The sequence below is a fragment of the Sapajus apella genome, unplaced genomic scaffold, assembly GCF_009761245.1.
Source record: "Sapajus apella isolate SASKATOON/1434 unplaced genomic scaffold, GSC_monkey_1.0 scaffold126, whole genome shotgun sequence".
Taxonomy (NCBI): domain Eukaryota; kingdom Metazoa; phylum Chordata; class Mammalia; order Primates; family Cebidae; genus Sapajus; species Sapajus apella.
Window position 1 is genome coordinate 2,871,799 of NW_022437066.1, and position 8,934 is coordinate 2,880,732.

An 8,934-nucleotide genomic window follows, 5' to 3' on the forward strand; every position below is an offset into this window, starting at 1 on the left:
CTCCACAGGCCCAGTGAGCGTGTCCACAGGCCCAATGAGCGTGTCCACGAGCCCAATGAGCGCGTCCACAGGCCCAGTGAGCGCATCCAAACACCCAGTGAGCGTGTCCAAATGCCCAGTGAGCGCGTCCACAGGCCCAGTGTGTCTAAACGCCCAGTGAGTGTGTCCACAGACCCAGTGAGCACGTCCACAGGCCCAGTGAGCGTGTCCAAATGCCCAGTGAGCACGTCCACAGACCCAGTGAGTGCGTCCAAATGCCCAGTGAGCATTTCCAAAGCGGGGCAGGACAGGCTTCTTGGGCGAGGAGCCGTTCCCCGACTTGGCCTCAGGAGAAGGAGCTGAAAGGGCCAGGAAAGAGCAGTCATGACCAGAGGGTGCCATGTGTTCTCTCCAAACCCAGCACACGCCTCAGAAGGAGACACGGCTATTTTGCTGTCAGAGAAAGGACGGCCCAGTCTGAAGACAGGATCTGGTGGGAAGGTGGGATGGGAACACACAGGGCTGCAGCTGCCCCATGCCATTTGCCCCTAACCCTGCCCTTTGCTTGCGTGGGATGCCACCAGGCTGTGAGGCAGCTGCTGCGCCTGTCTGTTCAGCTACCTGCTGTACCCCCAGCCAGGGCCCTGGCCTGTAGAGGGGGTCACACACACGTGTAAGAAAGGAGCTCCTTCACTGCAGAACCCAGAGCTGAAGGGGGCCACAGCCGCCTGGCCCAGGGCAAAGGCTCACAGCACTGGGCAGCTCTTGTCTGTAGTAAGCACCGGCTCTCAAGGTCACCGGGAAGGCCCAACTCCCATACCCCAACAGGACACGAGGCTTGAGGCCTCTCCTCCCACCAGGCCGTGGCAGCACGGATTGAGTCATCCGGTCTGCAGAGCGGAACGTCATTAACTTGGCATTTCGGGATGCTGTGTGAGTGTAATCACTCACTGTCACCCCTAATCCAGGGGAAAGCGCCTCTCCGAGAAGAATGCAGGCTTTGAAGAAGGCTCTGGTTGTCGAAATCAACCAAGATAGCAGACCCGGTAATGGCACAAGTTTGGGGTTAAAGAGGAAGGGATTTCTGATGATTGCTTCAATGCCAGTTGACTTGAGAAGGGCCTGGACCGTCACAAAATGCTTTAGTCATTTTCAACCAATGTGGGAGCAAATTAGACAGCAGCACGGGAGGCAGAGGGAGCCTGGCAGGCCGGGCCGCTCCGCAGGCATCTGTCTGGCAATGAGACAGCTGCTTTAGCCATCGAGGGCCCTGGAGCTGCGGGAGACTAAGGATGAGGGAGCGTTCAGGCTTGGCATTACACGTGCGCTAAAAATTAAAAGAAATTATAACCTTCTCCTCGAGACATCCATTCAGACACTCAGAGGCAGATGCGCTTTTTGTTTTGAATGAGCCTTTTTTTTCAGCTGGGCCGCACTTGGAGTTATTATTCTTAGCCTCCCACAGACCAAACCTCAATGATGTAGGTCACAGAGTGGAACCGGGAGGGGTATTGGAGGGAATGGGGCCGTGCGCTGAGACTCCTTAACGACACCGCCGAGAAGCTGCCCTCTTGCCCCCTCTTCGCTTGGCTATCTCCTCCAATGGGGAGCTCACTGCTTCTGAAACTCACATCCAATGCCGTTCCTCCCTGAGCCCTCTCCTGACCTGCCTGGTGGGGGACGACCCTGCCGTCTCAGCACGTAGAACACCTTTGACTGTTCACTCATCAGCCCCACAGGCGAGCCCTTGACTGCAGGGACTCAGCGTGACTCACCCTGGTACCCTGGATCCAGAGCCTCCTTCCCGGGGGCAGAACAGGGGGACGCCAGCATCAAGTGGCTAAGGAGTTTTAAATCACCTTCTCTCCCAGTACACCGGCAAATCAGACACAGGACATGGCCCTCTGAAGGTGTAATTGGGGGCAGGAGAGAGAATTGGCATACAGTGCTTGGGCCCAGGTGGAGTTGAGGGGAGGCCGCTCTGAGCATTTGTCAGTTTCTGTAGGGTAAAACTCCTTCGAAGCTGAGAACCAGTTACCAACGGGAAGATACCCATGCAAAAGGGAGGCACACAGAACCCCAGAGGCCTTGGAATAAGGAGCCTTGTGCTTTACAGTAGGCTCCTCTGAGTTCATTCCCTTGACCTTCTCATCTGAAATGCCGCCTTCTTCCCCTTTCTCCAAGTCCCAAGGCTCAGATCAAATCCCATCAATGCCTGCTGGCTTCCCCTCTGGGGAGGCATCCCCAAATACAATGCTGGCTTTTAGGGAGATGAAGCACTTGCACCTCCAGGCAGGACCTATCCGTTCTTTCTGAAAAGACCCAAGGGCACCAGGCAAAAGGCCAAGGGTGAAGCTGGGCTGCCGGGATGCCAGGTCACTGTGTGCCCTTACTCAGGGCGTTCACTGTGTCGGGCATCATCTCCTGCCTTCAATCATCACGTGAGCCCGTGCACCCAGGGAGCCATGATCACCCCATTTTTAGATGAGAACATGGAGGCCAGGGAGGTCTGGTGACTTTGTAGTGGACAGGGCCAGGAGGCGACTCCAAACCCTGAGCTTGCAACCACCGCTCTGGCCTGGGGTTCTCAGCCGGGGGTGATCTGCCCTGGGGGGCACCAGCCATGCCTGGAAACAGTTTGCATTGTCTCGACTGGGAAGAGGGGAAAGTGCTGCTGGCGGCTAGGGACAGAGGCCAGGGGTGCTGCTGCCCATCCCCAAGCACCGACAGCGCCCCGAAGGGAGGCATGATCCGGTCCCAGAGGTCAGTGGGTGAGGCTGAAAAGCCCCAGCCCTGGCGCGCTGCTGTCCATGCCATGAACTTGCCAGGTAAATGTCTGTTTCCCTCCATCCACTTATCCTTTCTGTCCCCAGGGGGACCTGCAGGGCAAACCCTGTTTCCCACCCCCACTGTCCCCCACCCCCCGTCACCCACAGGCCTGGCCTCATGCAAGCAATCCCGACCCATGCTGGGGAAGTGGGGCCTGGCCAGGTGACGCTTCGGCTGGTCTTCTCCCTCTCCCTACGGAGGTAGCCTGCACATGGACGTGGGTTTGAAGCCTCGGCCTGAAGCTGCAGACCTGCGTGGTGAATCTGTAGGCTGGTGAAGATGGCACCTCTGGCTGAAGACTTCAGTGGCACCCACACTACAGGACATTTCTTTCCTAGCAGGGATGAATTACAAAGAAGTGCATTCACCCTTGGCCATTTTTGGCCCTAGCGGTCTTGAGAAAAGGCTGTGTGTGTCCAGCTCCAGCAGGGAAATTGTCCCAAATAGAGTGGATTCATTTGCAGGAAGAAGCTTGCTGTTCCTGCCTGGTCTCATCTTTCCTCCCCTAGACTGGGGGTGGGTGGGGGCCTGGATGACATCAGCCCCGGGGACCACACTGTGCTGTGTGCAAAGAAGGCTGCTCCCCACGCACATGGGAATAACCCGTGTCTGGGGCCTGGTTCCCGCCCCCTCATTCCTCGGTGGTGCTGGCAGCTCCCTCCTGGCCCCTGCAGCTCTGGTGTGGCCTGTGTGAACCTTCTAGAATGCCAGCCCAGCCTGTCCCTCACCCGGTCCCCTACACACACCCTTCCTGATCCCAAACTCCCAACTCTCCTGCCCAGCCAGCGCCTCCCCCCTCCCCAGCCTGCCCGGCCCTGTCCTCCCGTCCTAGGGCTTCCCTCTCTTGCCCCTGTGCCTGCAGGAGCCACCCAAACGCCCTGTTCCCCTCCCTGCCCCAGCCCACACTCACCCCCTCAGGGGGTATTTTCTCAGCCCCTGTGCCCGCAGGAAGGCAGGTGTCCACTCTTGTAGTGGACTAAATAGTGGCCCCCAGAAGACAGGTCCACATCCTAGGACCTGCAAATGGGATCTTATTTGGGAAAAAGGTCTTTGCAGATGGGATTAGGAATTCAAGATGAGCTCATCCTGGGTTAAGGTGAACCCTAAGTCCAGTGACAAGTGTCCTTATAAGAGGCAGAAGAGGGGACACAGACACAGGAAGGAAGCCACGTGAAGACAGAGGCAGAGACTGGAATGATGGGGCCACGGCCAAGGGACACTGGGAGCCACCAGGAGAGCAGGAGGGTCCTCCCCTGGCATCTTCGGAGTACGGTTCTGCAGGCGCCCTGGTCTGGGGCTTCCAGCCTCCAGCACTGGGTGACAGTGACCCCCGTGGTGCCGCGTGCACTGTGGCTGGGGGAGCTCCTGCAGCAGCCACAGGGCCCGGGGGCCTCTTGGACTTCCACACCCGTGTGCCACGCTCCCAGTGGCTGGGGCATCGGGCACGTGTCACCCACCTGATCGTGAGCCCAGAGGGGAGGCCTCGTCACCTCACTGTGACCCAGCACCCCACTTGGCTTGGGGCACACCGTGGGCCTGCTGGAGCTTTCTGGCCTTCTAGGCACTGCTGCTCTGTGCATCCCGCAGAGGGAGGGGTGTCCATGTGGCTGGACTCCTGTTAATGCAGCACCACGAGGCACCGCCACTGCCAGCCTCCAGCAAGACCAGGAGACCCTACCCCTCCACGAGTTGCCGCCACCGCCAGCCTCCAGAGAGACCGAGGAGTTCCTACCCCTCTCTGCGCCTCAGTTCCTTCTGCTGTAAAATAGGCCCTCTGAGGACCTGCCACCTGCAGCTTCCATAAATGCCAGCTATCATCATTTCTGTCCTTAGCCCAGGACTGGCGTGGCCTTGGTGGCTCTGGGTGGGCTAGACACAGCCCTCCGAGCTTGCTGAGGCTCACCAGGCCCGGGCACCACCCGAAGGAAGGCGGCCATAAGACCACCTGTGGGGACGTGGCGGTAGGGCCAGCTCATCCGAAAACCGAGACCACAGGGGGCTTGGCCTCCAGACTAGCCCAGGACGTGCAAGACAGGCTGTGATACCCCTCCTCCACAGCATCACATTGGCTCAGGGACCCCGTCCCCAAATCCCCAGTTCAGAGAGGCCCAGAGAGAAGGAAGTCCTCTCAGGGTCGTACGGCCAGCTGTACCGGCTGCCACCTGTACCGGCTGCCACCTGCTCTGTGCCTTAGGAAGCGTGCACACCGGTCTGGGTCCCGCACATCCAAAGCCTGCCCTGACCCCGACACGGCTGCTTTCCACCCAGGTTCCCAAGGCTGCCCTCCCCCACCCCACAAAGCGGCTTCCATCTATGAAGGAGACAGTGGCTCCCCCAGCCTACACCATGCATGTCCTATTTTTCAGGTGTGGGGGACACAGGCCCTGTCCTCCCAAAGCTCCTAACCTAATGAGGGGCCGCGGCTCCAAGCAAAAGTCTGTTGGAAAAATTTTGAGGTCCCTCAGGCATAGAAAGGGGAGACTGGGGAGAACATTCTGGGAGCAGGAAGCCAGTGCAGCCTGGAGGGGACAGGGACCTTGGGCAGCAGAGACGGGAGATCTTCTGCAGGTGCCTGTCCCAGCTGAGTCCTGCAGGGCGGGCGGCCCCAGGTGCCGTCTGTCCACAGAGGCCTCTTGGCGGATCAGCGGCCAGCCCGTGTCCCTCCCTGTCCTAGCCGCTCTTCACTCACAGCTGGACGGGCTGCTGTGTGCCAAGGGCTAAAACCTGGTGTCTTAGAGCCACTGGTGTTGCCGCCACCGAGTGTACCGAGAGCCCCCTGTGCAGCTGTGCCCTTTCTGATCATGACCCCCAGGAATAGAAGGTTAAGAATGTCCCAGAGGTCACAGAGCTGGGAGGGGCAGCAGAGAGACGCAGACTCCACTGCGCAGTGACTTGGAACCTCTGCGCCCAGCTCTGAACCACGCCGCCCACGGGGACCCCACACAGGAGCTCGCTGGTGACATCTGACATCCCCAACGGCTCTGCAACACCCCCGCCCTCAGCATAGGCAGGAAAGGTCAGACTGGCCCAGCCCCACGGTCTAGGAGGAGCAGGGGGCCAGGGCGGCCCCAAGGTCTAGGAGGAGTGGGGGACGGGGGGGGAGCCAGGCCTCCTGGGGGTCACAGGGCTCTCTGCACACCAGTCAGCCTTCTCTAGTTCAATGGGCCATGCACTACAGTCCCCGAGAGCCTGCGGCCTGACGGTGAGCGAGGCCACCCTGCCCCAAGCACGGCCTCTCTCTAATTTGTAGACACAGGCTGAAAGGCCCCAAGTTCCTGCCCAAATCCCCTCCCCTACCCATGAGGTGCCCTTGCCGGAAAAGAGAAAATGAAGCAACGGGTGGGTTCTTGCTTTTCACACAAACACACAATGCGTTTGTAAATACCGTGCGTCAGGGACCAAGGCCCAGCACTGCTTCCCATGTAAGAGAACCTGGCTGTCCCCACCTCTGGGTCGCACTCCAGTCACATGCAGTGCCGTTTACTGGGGACGCTCCTGACTGTCCCGGTGACTTGCGTCGGCTTCCCCAGTGAGGACGGCCTCTCGGTTCAGGGCAGAGCTGGGTGATGGGCATGGATCTGGCACTGCCATCCCAAACGCCTCTGCTGCGGCCCCCGGGGGGTGGGAAGCGGATGCTATTTAAAGGGCCTTGGCGGAGGGACCTGGGCCCACGCTGGTACTTCTCCTTGGCTTGGTTAGCAGCTGTCACGTGTCCTGACAGAATTGCTAACGTCAAGGAGCCTGGCCACTGGACAAGACGCCCTGAAGGGAGCCGTAGCTGAATGGGCGGAGGGAGAGAGGTGGGAGCTACAGCTGGGTGGGTGGAGGGAGGGCAGGGGGCGCGCTGGCAGTTCCTGCTGGGTCTCCACCGGGGGAGTGAAGGCTGAAGGGGAGCAGACAACGAATCCTGACCCTGGCAACGTCCCTCCCAGCACTGAGAAAGGATCCGAAGGGACGTTCCCGTTTATTGCACCACCAGCAGTGGGCTGACCACTGCCCGAACCCATAGGGTTTTGTGCATTTTGGATATTTCCATTTTCTGGAAAAAAGATTTTGCCGGGTCCATGTAAAATATCTCGATGGCCTTGACGCTGTTGAGACGATGGGAAAGCGCTCTGACACACTCAGCTAAGTTCGCTGCTGTTTGTAAAATGACGGCGTTTTCCTAATTACATCCACCCTTCCAACATGAACTTCCTGGGGTGGTGGGAATAGTGCTGGCCCCCTTTCTGGTGTCTGGTGTCTGCTGTGAGCTGACCTGAGACTTTACAGGAAGCAGGCCAGAAAGAAAGAGGGCAGATGTCAGGCTCTGGAAGGCAGCGATGGTCAGAGCAGGCCAGGAGCCTCTGAGATGGGAAAGGGGTCCCAGAACTCATGTGGCCTCCCAGCGGGCGGGGACACAGCCTGGCAGGGCATTCATGCATCAGGTGGAGAGCTGGCCAGTCTCCACCCAGCCCTTCCCTCCTCCAACACTGAGGTGATGGGACAGGCCAGGTGGGAAGGAAAGTGGGGCAAAGAGCGCTGTGGTGCTGGGTGCCCTGGGAGGGGCATGGGGGGCTCCCTGCTGAGAAGGACGGGGTGGGGCGGGGTGGGGGGAGTTCTGAGTGCTCAGCACAGGCCAGGCACACAGTCGGTGCTTAATAAATGAATCGAGAAAGGCCTGATGCAAAGGTGTCCCAAGCTAACCTTGTCCTGACAGCTTAGCAAGACCCTGCAGGCTGGCTTGGGACCCCCTGCTGTGAGACTCTACAGATGCCCCTGAGCTGGGCTCTCTACGAGGGGGTCCCACCGCACTCCTCCCCTCTGCCCTTGGCCACACCCATCTTACAACGCCCTCCATGGCAGCCTGTGCTGAAGCCGACATCAATTTCGTTTTCTTTTTTTTGAAGTGAGTTATTGGTCTCCTGTGTGTGTGATCAAAACTGAATGGGGATCGGAAGAGATCAAAAAAACCAACCACAGCTGGCCTGGATCAATGGCGGGACCTGGGGACATGTCACTTAGCACACTGGGAGCTGGAGGCTGTGCGGACCTGTGGCTGGGAATGGTCATGGCCGAGGGTGCCCTAAGCAGGCCCCTGGAGGCTCCTCTGCCAGCCCCAGCACCCATCGTCCCCACTCCCCTGCCAGGCTCCCTCCTCCCGGGGCTGCTTCTCCCCACACTCCACCCGCCACCAGAGCCTCTTTTCCTGGAGGGCGATCTAGTCATGAAGCAGAAAATAGATGTCTAATTATCGAAAGCATCCATCAGCACCATGACAGCTTTGCAAACCCACACCCTCGCTGCGCTGTGCAAAGCAAACAGCCAGGGCTTCCAGGAGCCCCGGATCCTTGGTATCTAGAAAATGAAAACTTGACTAGGCTCTCTATGACAGAGGCCAAGAGGCACACACCTGCAGCGTCAGACACAGACAGAGCACTCCAGTCCTGGGGGGCCCTCAGCAGTAGCCAGGTGACTGCTTCCTGCTCACAGATCTCAGCGTGGACAGCGTGGGTTTGTGGGGTGGTCCTGCTCTGCACAGTGGGGTGGCCCAGACTGCAGGCAGGTGGGAAGGGCACTTGAAGGGGAGGGTGGTAGAGGGGGACTTAGCCTGGAGTGTCAGTGTGCGCTGCAGACAGGGACTCCACGCTCCCGAGACCCTTCTGCTCCCGGGGGTGGGAAAACTTTCTCATTGACGCGGGTCCGGGGGGACAAGCCAAGAAGGGCATGCAGGTGGCTGCACTAGGGACAAGGGAGTTAATGCACGAATAGAAAGTACTTGGGACAGCGCCTGCGCAGGGGACCTGCTTGCTTTCTTTTTGTTTTTTTGAGACGGAGTCTTGTTCTGTCATCCAGGCTGGAGTGCAGTGGTGCGATCTCGGCTCACTGCAACCTCTGCCTCTTGGCTTCAAGGGATTCTCATGCCTCAGCTTCCTGAGTAGCCGGGATTACAGGCATCTACCACCATGCCCAGCTAACTTTGGTATTTTTAGTAGAGACAGGGTTGCATCATGTTGGCCAGGCTGGTCTCGAACTCCTGACCTCAGGTGATCCACTCACTTTGGCCTCCCAAAGCTGGGATTACAGGTGTGAGCCAGCACGCCCGGCCCTGCTTTCTAAGTGCTGGGACCACAGGTGTGAGCCACG

At 59.1% G+C, this 8,934-nt stretch overlaps 1 protein-coding gene across 1 annotated transcript in view; it reads right to left on the reverse strand.

Annotated features, from left to right (window-relative positions):
* Window positions 1-8,934, reverse strand: part of OLFM1 (olfactomedin 1) — a 32,018-nt gene that overhangs the window by 2,009 nt on the left and 21,075 nt on the right. The window lies entirely within an intron of this gene.